The sequence below is a fragment of the Sciurus vulgaris genome (genome assembly GCF_902686455.1).
Source record: "Sciurus vulgaris genome assembly, chromosome: 9".
NCBI lineage: Eukaryota > Metazoa > Chordata > Mammalia > Rodentia > Sciuridae > Sciurus > Sciurus vulgaris.
In genome coordinates this window covers 145,142,085-145,160,582 of record NC_136469.1, presented here as the reverse complement: position 1 = coordinate 145,160,582, position 18,498 = coordinate 145,142,085, and positions in this window count along the sequence as shown.

The window sequence follows — 18,498 nt, the reverse complement described above, 5'->3', positions numbered from 1 at the left end:
GGGTTCAACCCTCAGCACCACATACAAAACTAAATAAAATAAAGTTATTAAAAAATTACTTAAAAAAAACAGGAGACTCAATAGACAAATGGAAAAAAGATAAGGCAATGCACAGATGCATGCAAGATGCTAAATTCAGTAACCTGAAGAATCTGAATTAGAATAAGATGTCTGGCTGGGGATGTGGCTCAGTGGTGGAGCAGTTGCCTAGCATGTACAAGTCCCTGTGTTCAATTCCCAGCACTGCAAAAAGAGAAAGAAGATGCCTCATTATACCTGTCAGATTATAAAATTAAAAAGTCAAAAGTCTTGAATAAGCCTCAAAGATGGTGGACTAGAGGGAGGCTGCATTCCTTGTCGCTCCCATAAATCGGGTTTCAAGCAGAGGATATCTGTTTCTTGGTATATTGACTACTTTTTGAGTGCAGATTGTTCACTGACTGTCTCCTGTCATCCGCCATTTGCCTGCCTCTCGCCTGTCCATCACCTTTCACCTACCCATCACCCACCGCCCAAGGATTACCTGCTGATGGTCCAACAGCACCCAGCAGACTGAGGGACCACAGACTGCCAGTGGAGTGCCAGCTGCCTGCTATTGCCTGGAAGTCCACTGTCCCAGAACCTGCAGGTTTGGTTACATGTGACTGCTGCCATTTTGAGACAACAGCCAGGACATGTAGGACCCCTGGCTGGACTGATTGAGCCCCATCTCCAGGACCCCTCAACCAGGCTGACCACACCCTGCCTCCAGGACCCCTGCCCAACCAACCACACTCCACCTCCAGAACGCTGGCTGACCACGCCCACACCCGAGCTGCAGCTCCCCATTTGCCAACACATTTGGAAGCCAGAGCAGCCATCTTGGATAATCCTGGAAGCCGTAGCTCCCATCTTTAGGTGGGGCAAATCCCATCCTGAGACGCCTGCTGGAGACTGGCAGCTCATTGTCAGGTACCTCTCATGCATCAGGCTACTGAAGACTGGGAGGTTTGAATACTATATGACTGTTAGAGGGTAGATTTTTTTTTTCTTTTCCTTTTTTGAAAATTTTTAAGATTTTTATCTTTACTTTTCTTGCTCTATTTTTCTTTTGTTTTCCTGCATCCTCAGAGTCTCTTTCTCCCTTTTCTCATGCTAACAACCAACTTCTATTGATTACACTTTCACTCTTTCTGTGATCTAGAACTTCTATATACTCTTTTCCTATCCCACTGATAGTTACATCCTACACCCCTCCTCATCCTCTTTGTCCTTCGTTAGAAACTGCAGACCTTATTGCAAATCTATTTGTTATACTGCAGATAATAATTGAACTCATGTTTATGACAATATTGTTCATGTCTTCATAGGGGCTATTTGGTTTGGGGTTGCATATTGTCTATACTGAGCACTGCTAATATTGATCACCCCTTAAAGAAGAGGTTTGGAAACCTATAGGGTCACTATAAGCCTATAGGGGGGAAACTGCAATACCCCAGATCTGCACTGCTAGAGGGAAAGATACATGAACAACATGAAAAAACAAGGGAAGAAAATGATCCAAACAAACCTAGATTCTATATTAATAGAATCCAGTAACAGCATGGTAGAAGAAATGTCAAAAAAGGAGTTCAGAATATACATAATTAAAATGATTGTGAAGCAAAGGATGAGATAATAGAGCAAATGCAGGCAATGAATGATCATACCAATAAGTAGTTGAAAGAGCAACTGCAGGAAGCAAAACATCACTTCAACAAAGAGATTCTCAAAAAAAAAAAAAAAAAAAAGTCAAAGGTCTTTTAAAAAATACTTGAATGTCCAATTGTTCCAGTACCATTTGTTGAAAAGATAATCTCCACTGGAATTGTTTTTGAACCCTTAGCAATCTATTGTCCATGCATACATGGGTTCATTCTGGAGCTTTCTCTCCTGATATATTCATCTAGCTTTGTGCCAATACCACACTGTCTTAATTATGAAAACTTCAGAATAAGTCTTGAAATTAGGCAGTGTTACTTCTCCAATGCTGTTCTTTAACAAAGTTGTTTTAGCTATTTTAGATCCTCTGCATTTCCATGTAAATTTAGAATTTTCTACCAAATACAACAAAAGCTCTTCTGGCATTTTGACTGAATTGTGTTGAGTCTGTGGATCAATGTAGGGAGAATCAACATAAGTGTTGTGAACATGGTATATATATATTTATTTGGATTTCTTTAAAATCTCTCAGCACCATTTTATAGTATTTAATATACCAATCTTGCAGTCTTTTGTTTCTAAGCATCTCACTTGCTTTGATGTTCTTGCATAGGATGTTTTAAGCTACAGCCTCTGAGAGTCTGTTGCGGACACAGATGTGATTGGTCTTGCATGTGGGATTTGGTGCACTGCGTCCTTGCTGGCCTCACTTGTTCTAGTAGTGTTTCTAGAGTCTAGGCCAGAGGCCTGACTAGAATCTCACAGATCCTGTCTGGCCACTCACCCCAACCAAGCAGAAAGATAATGGTGGCAGACATAAAGGAGCTTTCATCAGTACAGCTCCCTTGGAAGACAGGGGACCCACGTCCTTTGCCAGGTCTTCCAGGATTGACACTGAGGTGTTTTTGTTTGGTTTAGTTTGGTTTGGCAGTACTGGGGATCAAAACCAGGCTGCTCTGCTTTTGTGCTGCATTCCCAGGCTTTTTTATTTTGAGATAGGGCTTTGTGAGTTGCTGAGGCTGTTCCCAAAGTTGCCATTCTCCTGCCTTCATTTCTGGAGTCACTGGAATTATAGGTGTATACCACCTTGCCTGGTAACTTTGGGGTTTTATGGAAAGGGGAATGAGGGCATGGGTGGGGCTCCACATGCTGGGGGCTTTTCACAGCTGCCACAGAAGGGGATCTTAATCAGGTGAAGTCTGTCCATCTCAGGATTGGTCAGGAAGGGTTTGTCTAAGATTAGAAAGTTGCTATTTCTGATGGGGGTAGTCTTGATTCATAAGATGTTTATCCATCAGACCTGGTTCCTGGAATCCCAGGTAGCTCAGAGCAAAGGAGACTGATGCAAAATGTAGGTGAAGATGCTAAGCCCTCTTTTTGTGTGTGTGTGCCACTGGGAATCAGATCTAGGGACATGCTACCATCAAGCTACGTTTCCACCCCCCCCCCTTTTTTTTTTTAATTTTCAGCAGAGGCTCATTAAGTTGCCTAGGCTGGCCTTGAATTTGCTATTCTGATGCCTCAGCTACCTGAGTAGCTGGGATTTCAAGTGTAGCCACCAGACCTGCTGCTTTTAGCCACCAATCAGACACTTGCAGATCAAAGTGAAGAGTTGGAGTCCTTGTTACAGTCCCTTTTTTGGTAGAGTCTATTAGTTTCCTGCAAAGACAATCATATCACCTGTGAATATGTTCTTGAGGCCTAAGGTGTGCAGAAGCCAGTACAGTGGCACCAACTTTCTGCAAAAAGAAAAGGCTCCTTTGGGCAGCTTTATTTTTTAAGCTAAGGACAAAAGAAAAGCCAAAAAGTTGTTTTGTTAGATGTTTTAGCTTTAAGGCTTAATGGACTGGTAAGGAGGCCATAAACTCAAATCTGCCTCCCTGATGGGTGGTTAGTGAGGGAATTGATAGGACGGAGTGAGGGAAGTTGCTTGCTGGTTGAATTCTTCTTTTGTGAAGTTATGTTCTGTATGTGGGATCTGGAGCTTGTCACATCTTTGACTGGACACCCTGGCTGCTTATGGTCATGTCCATTCTTGAAAAGTTGGTTCCATACCTTAATATCAGTGAGTGGCCTGTAAGCTGGTCCTCAAATTTATGTCTGGGCTTAGCCAATAGCGGATAAAATTTTTCCTTCCTTTCAAATCTGTCTGCTTGATTCTGAAACATAAAGAGGCTCCTTTTTTTTTTTTTTTTCTTACTTAAAGGCAATGAGTATTGCTATTTAATTTTCCATACTTTATTTATTTATTTATACATACATACATACATACATACATACTAGGGATAAAAAGCCAGGTGATATTTACCACTGAGCTATATCTCCAACCCAATTTTTAAATTTTATTTTGAGAAAGTGTCTCACTAAGTTGCCAAGGCTGGCCTGAAATTTGAGATCCTCCTGCCTCAACCTTCTGAGTTACTGGGATTACAGGCATCTACCACTGCTCCTGACTTTCCATACATTTTAGAGTAAGTTTGTTGAAGTTCTAAAAAAGTTCATGGTGGGATTTTGGTTGGATTTCCATTGAATTTGTGGGTTAAGTTAGACAAAACTGACAACCTCATCCAGTGAGTGGTTTGTAGGGCAGACACCTTTGCCTAGTGGGTGGTAGGTAGGGTGGACAACTTCACCCAGTGAGTGATAATGATGGTGAACACCCTAGCCCAGTAGTGGTAATGAAACCAGAGTTTTGAGAAGAAACTGTTTACTACTTCACAGGTGGCAGGTGGGGTCTGCACAAGCTGCAGGCCTCTGCAGCCACACGTTACTGCTCACTATCAGTTTCTTCTTTCCAGGGTCTTATCTGGCGAAATTGAAGAATGAAATCCAGAGACCATGGTGAGTGAGTGTAGGAGTAGCATTTGCTCAAGTGTGCGGAGAAGCAAAACTCCTGCAGGACAAGGGCACCTGGTGGTTGGTGTCTGAGTGTGTACTCTTTTTATGGAGCCCGTGGATTGATGCTGTTGGTCCAAACTTATGCTAATGAGGGTTTGGAAACATACTGACACTAATTGCTGAGCCCTGAATCCTGTTCAGGTTGCCTAACTTCCATTTTCTCCCCAATTCAGGGGAAGTCATTGGACTGTGCGTGCTCAGTTGGGGGGGTCAGTAGCTGCAGCACTGCGTGGAGCATGCTTCTTCAGCGGGCAGCCACACTGTGTGCATGTGGGGCTGCTGTGGGGTGACAGGAGCTGCTTGGGTGCACCTCGACTGGCCACTTCAGGCCCACCAGCATGGTGGGCTCTGCATGGCAGCCCATGCTTCCTGCCTGTGCTTCAGCTTCTCGGCAGGGACCAGTGGGCTGGTTGCATGGCTTGGCAGCCAGGAAGCCATGTCATTCCCCATCTGAAGAAGTGCCCTTAACTGCCTTTGGGGGAAAAGGGCAATGACCACTTAGGCTACTTCAGGCTGAAAAGGGGCATTGACAGGGGAATGGCAGTTGGGGTCCTTCTACAAAGGCCTGTTTAAGGACTCGCAGTAGAAGGGAAGTTTGGATTTTGGATTCCATCTGCAGGGTTAGTTGTAGCTTGGGCATCCTGCACATCAGGGTAGTCCTGAGGTGCATGGTGGCAGGACTAGGCATACTTGGGCAGAGAGTGTGTTGGGACAACAGTGAACAAGTGAACAACCAGCTCAAAAACAATCTGTTATTAGCCAGTCCCTGTAAGCCACAAAGACAGGTAACTTATTGAAGCTTAAGTGGGGTCTAACTTGTCACTGATTTGTGACTGGAAGTCATTGAAGACTTTAGAAACATTAGCAGAGTTGTTAGGAATGCATACAAGATACTTAGTTTCTATAAGGTCTTAGGTACTCTCTTGAACTGTGCTATCCTGATTTTTGTAAAACAATTTTTCATTAGTGTTACCAACTTGGTAGAGGGATCCCCTTTAGCCATGTTGTGTAGGGTTGCCTTGGATAAGTTGGTTAGGACTTCCATGTGTCACTTTATATCTTTTAGAGCTATAAATATAGGGGCTAAATAATGCCCCTAATGAAAAATAGATTGAACTTACCTATGTAGGAGGTCAGGAAGATCTGCAGATCTCTAGTCTTAGATCTAGAACAAAACTGTGCCTCTGGCAGAGACTTTGTGATAGTAGTTATCAGGTACTCATGTGTAAGAACCCTCCCTGTATACCTCCCTGTTTTGCTTACTTGAGAGAACTTACTTAAGCAGTGCCTGTCTCAAGTTTCAAAGAACCATTGTCTTCCTTGTGTGACCATGTTTGGGTCGTACTCTCCTGCCAGGTGTTTAAGACCAAGTTGGTCAGAAGCTGCAGACCTGTTCCTATCTAGTGCTAGGAGTCAGTTGAGGTTTGTTAGGGTCACGTTTTGGAACTTGTGAGAAGACTCCTGGCTCGTCTACCAGTTGTGCCATCTGTCAGGATGGGTCAGGGTCTTGCTGATCATATGTGGCTTCCCTTGGAAGCATCAGGGACCTCCCTCTCCAGTGACCTTCCTCTTAGAATGTGCTCTGCTGGCTTCCTGTTTTCTCGGGTCCTCAGCCCGCTGATTGGGAGGTCAGGTAACTCACTGGAGTTGCAGGGCCCGTAGAGGGTCCCGTCATTCCCTGAATCCTGGCTGGCCTTGAAGATGGGCTGTCCCCAACACTTTTACTGCACTTGGTCTCCAGGTTCGGCTGTTAAACACCCAGCAGGTTAGCTTCACCAGTCTTAAGGCGGAAGTGCTGGGCTCTGACTTCTAGTCCTGCAAGTCAGCACTATATCCTGTCTGTCCTGTAGCTGGTGACTTACTGTAGTCATTGTCTTCAGGCAGGTTATTGTTAGGAGTAGCCCTTCTGCTGAGCCCTAACAGGCAACAGTGATGAAATGTACAAAAGACCATACTTATTGGTTTTACATGACACTCAGACAAAGCTTGACCCTTTAGTACTCAGATGAATACATGTCTCTAGCCACATATATTTAGGGTGTCAACTGTGATGTAAAAACCTAAAATAGCCATTGATTATTTAACCAGTTATGGAGTAATTGCTTTAAAGACCTTAAAACAGGTGCAAACCCTAACTTTTGAGACTTAGGACTTTCCTAATAAAACCTAATAGACACAAAAATTCTCTTTTTTAAAAAATTTTTTTAGTCGTGGATGGACACAATACCTTTATTTTATTTATTTTTATGTGGTGCTGAGGATCAAACCCAGGGCCTTACACATGCTAGGCAAGTGCTCTGCCACTGAGCCCCAGCCCCAGCCCCAGCCCTAAGAAATCATTCTGATAGATAAGTATTGAATCTTTTTAAACAAACGTTTGTGAAGAAACATTTAGCAGAGAACTTAGTGTCACACATGAAAACTGTTAGAAATACGCGTCACAAGAAATCAAATGCATGTTTCAAAGTGGTGGGCAAGGCAGGCCTCCCTTCTGCAGGGGGCTGCCGCGTCCCTGAGGGCTGCTCCCTGCCTGCTAGGAGGGGCTCAGGGTCACCATGTGTGCAATCCGCCGATTTTAAAATTGGGGTGAGCAAAAGGAAGGGCTATATGATTAAAGTGGCTACAGTTGGATCCGGTAAAGGCTAAATACAATATTTTGAAAATGGACCGCTAAATTTTCTGTTTCTCACAAAAACCAAGATATCAGACAATAACACTTCAAGGTTAGTTATTCTTCCCAAAGAAAATCCTTTAATGCAAGATATTATAAACATTTCTTGACTGATGACCTAGAAAAATGCACATCAGTAATTTCAAAGACATCTTAGCTATTTCCAATTTAAGTTGACCTTTTTGTTGAAGTTTTACATAAAATAAAAGGCATTTGGATCCATTTTTCATAACTTATGAGTGGTCGTGTATCTGTAAGCCAATTCTGGTACCACGTACATAACACAGAGGTATGCAGAAATATAAATTAAAAAGACAGGAAACAAAGGGTTGGAATGTTTCAGAAGGCATAGGAGAAAAAAAAAGATCACATAGTGTTTATGACCCTTTAGAAATTAAAACAGTCTGTCACAGATTTTTACATTATGACTTCAGCAAAGGTAGGATCTGTGCAATTGAGGATGTTAGAAGTCAAGTCTGTCAGCCAAGGAGGACTCTGAAATCAAAGGTGTAGGTGGCCACTTGTCCTGCATGGTGGTCAGGTTCACCTCCATCTTCACTACTGTTACACTCCAGTTAGACGAAACAAGAAGAATATTAATTTAGGTGCACAGGACTAAACTCAAAAGACAGGGTTTTCCTAAAAAATGAAAAGGCCATGGTTATTGTGGTAAAGGAGCACGTAAAACATTCTTGTCAACCACATTCACTTGTGGATCAGTTGGTCCTTGCCTTTGTTGCCCCCTTTCTGCAGAATCCCAGAGTACAAGAAAGTTGTATAGCAGTTTGGATTTAAAAGTGACACCTTTTATTCCTTTGGCCTTAAATCACTTTCAGCAATTGCTCATGAAAGTCCAGCTGTAAGATGGTTATAGTTTGTTTCCCTTGGGCCATCTCTGCCCATTCTCCACCTGGGTGAGACTTGAGTTCAGGAAAATATTAGGCATTTTTCCCCAGGTTTGTCGGGTCGGAGGAATCCCAGTCTATACGTGTTTGTGCCTGATGGTGTATAACCCCTCTGAAAGACAAGGGAGAAGAAGACATTCCCTGGAATACCCCATTGTCTGAACCAGGTTGAGTGTCCCTTGATCTCCTGTGGACCTCACAGCTATTGGCAACCGCCCCTTGAGGCCTGCTGGTTGGGTTAGTTGCTCTTACCAACACAAAGTACTTAAAGCTTCCTGTGATCCTCCAAACATGAGTGACCACGTATTGAGTCCTGACTCGGATTTGGGCTGGTTGGATTAGTTGCCTTTACCAACACATAACCCCAAACCCCCTTTCTTTTTGTTATTTCCCTATTAAAAGGAGAAGCCTGGGGTTTTCTATACTGTGTTTACCCCCAGCTGTGGAGGCACTGTAGCCAAGGTTGTGTGTCTCCCACCTCAGCACTGGGTTAAGGTAGAGAGGTGTTCCTGGGGCTCACGTGCCCAGGACAGGTGTGTGGTCTTCCCGATGTGTGTGCTGTCATACTCATAATTAGGCTACTGAAGTCCTCTGTTTGCTGTGAATATTTGATCTTGAATTGCTTGAGAATCTTTGTTCAGATCGTATTTCTTTTTTTGTTTGATGGATATTAAAGTTTTCCAGAGGAGCTGTGTGGCAGTACATGGCTATAATACCAGTGACTGGGGAGGCTGAGACAGGAGGATTATGAGTTCAAAGTCAGCCTTATCAATTTAGCAAGGCCCTAAGCAACTTAGCAAGACCCTGTCTCAAAATAAAAAATAAAAAGAACTGGGGATGTGGTTCAGGGGTCCAGCACCCATGGTTCAATCCTGGGTAGCCACCCCCCAAAAAAAAATGCCAAAGGAAAACTGGCAGGGTTTGGAAACCTAGGGAATGGGTTGTGAATGGGCACACCAGGGACAAGACTGGGATTTAGGTCTTAAAGACACTCAAGGACTCAAACACTCCTAAGAAGCTTGTCTATGTGTCCTCATGAAGTAATTGAGGTTCAGAGGAGTATAAGAAACCTAGTCTGTGTGGGTGTGCAGCACACATGAGAGAGTAGAGAGAAGCAGACTGCCTGGCTCACACTTTGGGGATTATTGGGTGACCTCTTTCCCAAAGACCTCAGGTCAGACTAAGACGTCGTCTTAGGATCCAAGCTACATCAGGTGAAGGTGCCTCTCTCATCAGACCAAGTCAGTCACAAGTGAAAGAAAGAAGTAGATGCTTGAACTGGACTGTCATCTGGTTTGTTATAAGCAGGGAGAAACAGAGCAGAACTTGACCAGCGTTCCTCCATCAGAGACAAAGGGGATTAGGCAAGTCTTCTCCAGTAAACCTGCCACCCCTTTAGACCAGTGGCTACGATGTTGACTTTTAACTGGCTGACAGGTGCCAGTATTTTGGATAAAGATTTTCCTAAAAGGAGTATAGTTTTTTGGGTTCTTGTCTCATAAATTAAAAGTATGAAATCCAGAGACCATGGTGAGTGAGTGTAGGAGTAGCATTTGCTCAAGTGTGCAGAGAAGCAGAACTCCTGCAGGACAAGGGCACCTGGTGGTTGGTGCCTGAGTGTGTACTCTAGGGGTTTATGGAGCACGTGGGTTGATGCTGTTGGTCCAAACTTATGTTAATGAGGGTTTGGAAACATACTGACATTATTGCTGAGCCCTGAATCCTGTTCAGGTTGCCTGATTCATTTTCTCCCTGCTTCAGGGAGTGAGAGTGAAGTCATTGGTCTGTGCGTGCTCAGTGGGAGTCTGTAGCTGCAGCACTGCATGGAGCATGCTTCTTCAGCGGGCAGCCACACTGTGTGCAGGTGGGACTGCCGTGGGGTGACAGGTCAGCTGCCCAGGTGCACCTCAGCTGGCCACCTCGGGCCCACAAAAGCATGGTGGGCTTTGCATGGGAGCCCATGCTTGCTCTCTGTGTTTGCTGTCCACACAGCCCACCATCCTGACCCTGCATTGCTCCCCTCTGCTTCTCATCAGGGACCGGTGGGCTGGCTGCAGGGCTTGGTGGCCAGCGAGCTATGTGAGTAAGGATGGTGCACACCTTCACGTATTGTTCAGAAGGTGGGTGCCTTCACACCGTGAGTGGGAGGAGGGTACACACCTTCACCCAGTGAGTGCTACATTGCAGAGCCTCTGTCTTTGCCTATGATCCTTAGTATCTTTTCTGCCAGGGTGGGGGCTTACCAGGGATTGAATTCAGGGACACTGAACTACTGAGCCACACCCCCAGCCGTATTTTGTATTTCATTTAGAGATGGGGTCTCACTGAGTTGCTTAGCACCTTGCTTTTGCAGAAGCTGGCTTTGAATTTGTGATCCTACTGCCTCAGCCTCCTGAGCTGCTAGGATTACAGGAATGTGCCAACTTGTCCAACTATCATATTTTTTTTTATATAGTTTTGTTCCTTTTTATTACCTTAACCCTTTTTTTCTTCTTGGTACTGGAGATCATACTTGGTACTACACTGAACTATATTCTCAATCCTTTAAACATATTTTTAAAAATTTTCAAACTGAGTCTGTGGTCCTGTTGCCTCAATCGGAATCTCTCCACACATTGGCATGTACTACTGTGCCCAGGTAAATATTCATCTTTGGTGATTGAGTTTTAAAACCACCTTAAAGCTTATACCTGAAGGCAAGTGTCTCATGGACTTCACCCTAATCCCAGCCTGCCTGTCTGTCTCTCCTCCCCAACTCTCTTTCCTTCCTTCCTCCCTCCCTCCCTCCCTCCCTCCCTCCCTCCCTCCCTCCCTCCCTCCCTCCCTTCCTTCCTTCCTTCCTTCCTTCCTTCCTTCCTTCCTTCCTTCCTTCCTTCCTTCCTTATACTGGGGGTTGAAAACCATGGGTGTTCTACTACTGAGCTACATCCTTAGCCTTGGTATTTTTGAGACAGCAACACAGTTCGTTGACCAGGCTGATCTTGAACTTGTGATTCTCCCGCATCAGCCTGCCCTGTAACTGGGATTACAGGCATGTGCAATGCACCAGGCTGAAGCTTTATTTTCTTACTTTGTTTTCTTTTCTTTCTTTCTTTTGGGGTGGGGCACTAGGCATTGAACCCAGGATTGCTTAAGCACTGAGCCACATCCCCAGCTTTTTTAATTTTTAATTTTGAGACAGGGTCTTGCTAAGTTGCTTAGGGCCTCACTAAATTGGTAAGACTGGCCTTGAACTTGGGATCCTCTTGCCTCAGCCTCCTGAATTCCTAGGATTGCAGGCATTTACTACCATGCCTGAATTATTTCTAAATACATTGTGGATACCTTTAAAATTTACACCACTCATTATGAGTGAACTGGCCTATAATTTTGTTCATATATTTTATTGTGTTCACTGGCAATTTAGGTTTATTAGCCTCCTAAAATGAGTTGGCAAGATCTCCCTATACTGATTTTCAATTACTGTGCACAAAGTCTGGTGTTAGCCAGCCTACCATTGGTGTAAGGAATGCCTGAGATAATCAGCTAATCGAGAGGAAAGGTTAATTTGGTTCACAGTTTTGGAGGAGTCAGTCTATAATGGGTTGGCCCTATTGCTTTTGGGACTGTGGTGAGGTAGAGCTTCATGGCGAGCTCATGGCAAAATCCTTCACCTCAGGGCCAGGATGCAAAAGAGAGGAGACAGGTTCCAGAGTCTTCCTCAGGGGCATGCCCCCAGTGACCTACAGGCCTCCCCGAGTCCACCTTTTAGAGTAACTGCCGGGGACCAGCCCAAGCAGCAGAGTCCAGGGGTCCTTGATGGCCTGAAATATAAAAGCCCCGAGTGATTAGACGGCACAGCGTCGGCGATGGACAGCAACCACACAGACTCAGGTCAGTGTTAGGTTGCTGACAAGTTTATTGAATTCACCAGCAATTTTTATACCCTTTACAAACTTACTAAGAATAAAGGAGGAAGTTTCAAGGGCATAGATAACAGAAGAAGGATTTGGGTATTTAGCCAACAGGCGTCATCTGGTAATATCTTATCTTTATTAACTAACATATTTCTGCTAACCTAAGTAACATTAAACAAATATAATGAATTTATTTTGACCCGACACCTTCAGAACATAGCTTAGACGTGGAAATATTATTCAAAGTCTAACTTCTCCTTGACCTATATTTGACACTGCCACTTAAGTTATAGACTAGCTGATACTCAGTCTTTGTAGTCTGATGTTGGTTTTTGTGGTTCTCTAGGCCAGTGTCTTCTTAGATATAAGGGGAGTCAAAACACTGTTCCCAAGAAAAAGACACAGGACACGGTTGCTCAAGAATGTTTTTCACCCTAAGACACATAGAGTTTTGTTTTGTACAAGTCTCATAGATATCATTTGTCTGGAACCTGAATGAATCATTTAATAAAGTTGTGTTCCCTTTATCCCCCAATGCATTTATTCCATGAGAGAGACTCTGCAATGAATAATATATCAGTAAAAACAGCAGGCACAGAAAACCCCGGAATATGCAGATAGCTTCCCGGCAGGACCCAGTTTTCAGATGAGACCTTGCAAGCATCTTCCAGAGGAACCTTGTCATGCTCTGGTAAGGGTCTTATTTGCCAAGTGCCCCCGCAAGTTTCCACCGCCTCCCAGAGTGCCAGGCTGGGGACAGGACCTCAAGTACGTGAGCTTCTGGGGATGCTCCAGGTGCAAGCTGCAGCGGCAGGATCATCTGTTCTTTGGCTAGTCCACCTGCATCTTGGGTGTTTTTTATGGAGGTTTTAAGTAGCCTTTTCATATCTTGGCTTGTTACTAGTGGCTCTGTCTTTCTTTTACTATTTTGACATTTTATATTTTCAAAAATTTACCAGTTTATGTAGGATTTCAGATTTATTCCTGGGAAGTTTTTATCATGGCCTCTTACTGTTTTTAAATTTCCTTTTCAATTCCATATTTTTATGGTTTGGACTTCTATTAACTTTAAATTGTCAAAGTTTTGTGTGTCTTCAGTAGTTTGGAAAAATGGCTTTTGTCTACGAGTTTTTCTCTTGCTTATTTCTGCTTCTTACCTTTATTGTGTTCCAGTTCTTTCCGTATGTCAGGTAGAAACAGGTGCCCATGCTGTGGTTCTTGCAATCCAGTGCTGAGTAGGCAGGCATCCCAACCTGATGCTGCTTTGTGATGCTCCCTGCTCCTGCAAATCAGTCAAATGTAAAAGATGCCTCAGGGACATTTTGTCCCTGTTCCCTGTTGTCCAGGGCCTTGGCTGAGAAGACTCAGAAGCTGGAAGCGACTTGGTGGCTGGGTGTTAATACTTTCATTTGAATGGGAAGTTAACTTGGTCAGACTTGTGCTGCACACTGTTTTGCTGCTGGTGGGCAGTGGCTCAAATCTGAAGTGCAGCCTCACCTGTGCGTTGCTGAAATCTGCCCTCCCCTTCTTGATGCAGAGGTCAGTCAGAGACAAACTTATGAACAGAATTTTGGACTGCTTTTTTTTGCCTCTCTCCTTTTCTTCTCTTCTTTTCTGGAGATTGTGTTGACTCAGGACCTGCCATCTGGTTCTAGTCTAGAGGACATTGAGTTTTCTGTTGAGTTTCAGCTTCTCGTATCACCCTAGGGTGCCTACCTGTCCTCTGCTTACACTTTAAAAATCGCCTCAAAACTCACTGGGCTGGTCCCTTCTTCCAAGTTGTTACTTCCCTTCCAAATCTGCTCCATTTCGTTCACTCTTTAAAGCTCCCCCTGTCTCTGGGATGGAATCCAGGGCCTTGACCATGACAACAACTTCTCCATCACTGAGCTGCAGCCCCAGCTGGAAAGTCTTTGACAGTGGGAGGCTTTATGGTCTAGATATGTGATGTCCCCCAAAAGCTCATGTATAAGACAAAACAAGAATTTTGGGAGTTGAAATGATGAGATTATGAGATCTTTAATCTGATCAATGGAATAGTACACTGACCTCTCTGCTTCCTGATTGCTATGTTCTGAGCTACTTTTCCCTGCCATGATTGTTGCTCAAGATGGGGGCAGATCATGGTGTCAACCACATGGTACAGGAATGCAGGATGTTGGTGTTAGGGGAACATGGGGGCTTCTCCCACAACTAAGAGATGCCAGTACTGTGGGACATCTTTTGAGGAAATCTTCAGAGACAAACCAAGAGATGCCATGTGGGCTGCATCTAGCAATGTCTATGGGTGAGAGAGGCCATGTGAGTTGCAACAAGCAGGATCTATGGGCAGAGCTGTATGAGCCTTTTAGAGAGAGTATCAGGATGCCATGTGCCCCAGATACTGGACATGGAGCTCTAGGACTTGTTTACCCAGCTGGATTTCAGTCTTGCTTTGGTCACATCCCTTCTTTCTGAGCCCCTATTTCTCCCCTGTAGAATGGGAATGTTTACTCTGTGCCATTTTATGTTGGATATATGTAACTTGCTTTTGATCTTTATGGGGAAAATATCAATGAGTTTGTCTTGAGCTTTTGGGCTTGGGACTTTTGGGCAATTCTGGAACTGTTGAGACTCAGGGGACTCTTGGAAATGGACTAAATATATTTTGCATTGTGAGATGGACATGGGATTTTGGGGACCAGGGGTGGAATGTTGTTCCCTCAAAGTTCATGCATGAGATAATGCAAAAATTTTCAAAGGTGAAATGATTAGATGAGTAACCCAGTCAGTGGATTAATCCACTGATATGGATTAAGTGGGAGGTAACTATAGGCAGGCAGTGTATGGCTAGAGGAGGTAGGTCCCTGGTAGGGTATCCTTGGGATTAATATTTTGTCCCTGGTGAGCAAAGCGTACCCTCACCCTCCCTCCTTCCCTTTCTCTTTTTCTCTCTCTCCCTCCCTCCCTCCCTCTCTCCCTTCCTGCTTGCCATGTTCTGAGCTGCTTTTCTTTGTCACCATGTTCTGCTTCATCTTGGGCCCAGAGCTGTGGAGTTGGCTGACTGTGCACTGAACCTCTGAACTGTGAGCCAGATCACACTTCCTGCTCTGCTTGTTCTGGCCAGCGCTTTTGGTGGTGGCAGCACAACACTGCTTGACAGCAGGGCTGGCTGCCAGCTCACTGCACCATGCTTCTTGCTGTCATGGTGCAAGGAGAAGTATGATGTTTACTTTTTAAGGTACCTTTGAATAAGGTAAGGGAGTTCCCTTATATTCTAAATTGATGAAGATTTTAAAAAATCAAAAAGTGACTTAAAAATCACTAGGTATTTACTTTTATCAAAATTCTTATGAAATGTTTTTTCTGCACATATTGAAATGATTGTGGGATTTTTCACCTTTGTTCTGTGAATGTGGTGAATGGATTGATTGCTTTTCAAATTAAATAAATCTTGGACTTTGCTCGCCTGCTGTGTGGATCACCCCTGCCTTGCTCTTTCACATTCTGGACCCCCAGCCGCTGCACACTTGGCGTGCCTCGTGGAAATCAGAGTTGCACCTTGTGCGTGGCCCTCTGCCAGCTGGGCCCCTCAGAGGAGAGCTGCGCCCATGCCCTCACCAGCAGCTCCGCCATCAGCTGTAGCCCCGCCAGCTACAGTGGGCTCACCTGCTGCGACACTGCGGCAGCCAGGTCTGGTGGCCCAGATGCCAACCGCTGCCGTCGGTGTGACCATGGGCACTGCTGTGGGGCACACACTGGGCCGTGCCATCACAGGGGGCTTCAGCAGAGGAAGTGCTGTGGAGCCCTCAAGACCTGATGTCACCCCAGGAGCCTCAGGGCACCCAGCCAGCACAGCAGCAGCAGCTGGGTGGCCCTTGCTTTTATGAGATAAAACAGTTTTTGGACTTGTGCCCAGAACCAGGGTGATGTTAAGCTCGGGAGGGTTTTGCGGAGGTGCTGAAGCAGTGCAGAATTGCTAACGGATTAATCTAATTGGGAAACTCAAATTGAAGAAATGGGAAATCAGCTGTGATGGCCAAGTTACTTTAGCACTAAAATATAATTGATAGTGAAAGTATGAAATGTAAAACTGCAGTGTAAAGCCTCACCTAATGGCTTCATGTTTCTGAGTGGCAGCAAAAGGGACTTCTAATTGTTCTTAAATTTGGTCTTTTCATGATGTCCCATAGTTCTTGGAGATTCTGTTCATGATTTCTTACCATCTTCTCTGTTTGGGCAACTTTATTTTCAAGATTAAATATTTTGTCCTCATTGTCTGAGGTTCTGTCTTCCAAGTGGTCTAGTCTGTTGGTGATGCTTTCCATTGAGTTTTTTATTTGGTTTATTGTCTCCTTCATTGTTGGGGGCTGTGCCATGTTGGCGGCGCTGGGATGGCGCCTGATCACATCGGCAGCGAGGAGGTTAATTGACATAAGCACACTCAGGTGATTTTCTCATCCACGCACACAATGTATGCGCATGTGTTCTCGAGCACTAATTGCCTACTCGGAGCATCTCGCCTAATCTTTGCGTAAGAGGCGTGGCCCTGCTCTCCGCCTCCTGGAGGTGATATAAGTGTAGGCGGAGCGAGACAGAGACACGAACAGCAGCCATTAGCAGAAAAGCAGTAGAAGAAGACACACGCGCGGAAGCAGCAAGACATGCACGACAGCAGCCAGAGAGAAAGACACGCGCGGCAGCAGCCAGAGGGAAAAACACGCGGCAGCAGCCAAAAGAAAGGACACAGCAGCTAGTAGGGACGCACCAGGAAGCAGCAGAACTTAAGTGAGGCATAGCAAGTCTCTTCCTCTAAGCAAAGCCTGTCTTTCTCTCAAAGTTTCTCTCTTAAGCAAAGTCTCTTTCTCTCTGATAAGCGGGCTTTCTCTCTCTCCTCTCAAAGCAAGTAAACCTCATTTCCTCTATCCTCTATAAACAAACAAGCAAGAAAGCAGTGCACTAAAGAGAAAGATAGAAGTGCCTCAGTTTCCACTCCACCACCCATAAGACCTGTGCAAGTTGTTGCTGCAGGCGGTGACAAATATCCACGGATTTTGTACCGCAAAGAGCCAGCGACACTTCATTTCAAGGATTTCCGTTTGTTTTTTTTTGAGAATCTCTATCTCTTTGTTGAAATGATCTTTTGCTTCCTGCAGTTTCTCTGTCAGCTTATTGGTATTATCATTCATTGCCTGCATTTGCTCTCTTATCTCATCCTTTGCTTCGCGAATCATCTTAATCATGTATAATCTGAAGTCCTTTTCTGACATTTCTTCTAACATACTGTCATTGGATTCTATTACTATAGAATCTAGATTTGTTTGGATCATTTTCTTCCCTTGTTTTTTCATGTTGTTCATGTATCTTCCCGTCTAGCAGTGCAGATCTGGGGTATTGCAGATTTCTCCCTATAGGCTTATAGTGGCCCTATAGGTTTCCAAAACCCTTTCTTTAAGGGGAGATCAATATTAGCAGTGCCCAAATCAGACACTATGCAATCCTAGACCAAATAGCCCCTATGGGGACAATAACAAAATTGTCATAATAAACAAAGCGAGTTCAAATATTATCTTCAGTAAAACAAACAGGTTTGCAACAAGGTCTGCAGTTTCTAATGGAAGATTAAGAGGATGCAGAGGGATGCAGAATGTGGCTGTTAATGGGATAAGAAAAGAATATACAGAAGTTCTAGAAAATAGAAAGGGTGAGAGTATAATCAAAAGAAATCAGATGTTAGCATGTAAAAAAGGGAGAAAGAGACTCTGAGGGAACAGGTAAACAAGGAAAAGAGAGCAAGAAAGTAAAGAAATAAAAACAAATTTTTTTAAAAAAAGGAGAAAAAAGAAAATCTACTGTATAACAGTCATATACTAATGAAACCTCCCAGTGTTCAGTAGCCTGATGCATGAGAAGTACCTGACAATGAGCTTCAAGCCTCCAGCAGGTGTCTCAAGATGGGACTTGCCCCACCCAAAGATTGGAGCTATGGCTTCCAGGATTATCCAAGATGGCTGCTCTGGCTTTGAAATGTGTTGGCAAATGGGGAGCTGCAGCTCAGGGGTGGATGTGGTCAGCTGGAGGTCCTGGAGACGGGAGGCAGTTGGTCCGGCAGGGGTCCTGGAGGTCCTGTGTGTTTGGTGTGGTTGTGGGATCTTGGAGGCCGGATGCAATCAGTCGGTCTGGGGTCCTGGTGATAGGGCGCAGTCAGTTGGTCTGGGGGTCCTGGCGGCAGGGAGCAGTCAGTTGATGTGAAGGCCCCAGAGGCAAGGAGTGATGGGTCAGGCTGAGGGATCCTGGAGATGGGCTCAGTCAGTCCGGCCAGGGGTCCTACGGGGCCTGGCTGTTGTCTCAAAATGGTGGCAGCCACGTGTAATCAAACCTGCAGGTACTGTAACAGTGAACTTCCAGGCAGCAGCAGGCAGCTGGTGCTCCACTGGTGGTTGGCAGTTTGCTGACTGTTGTCAGACGA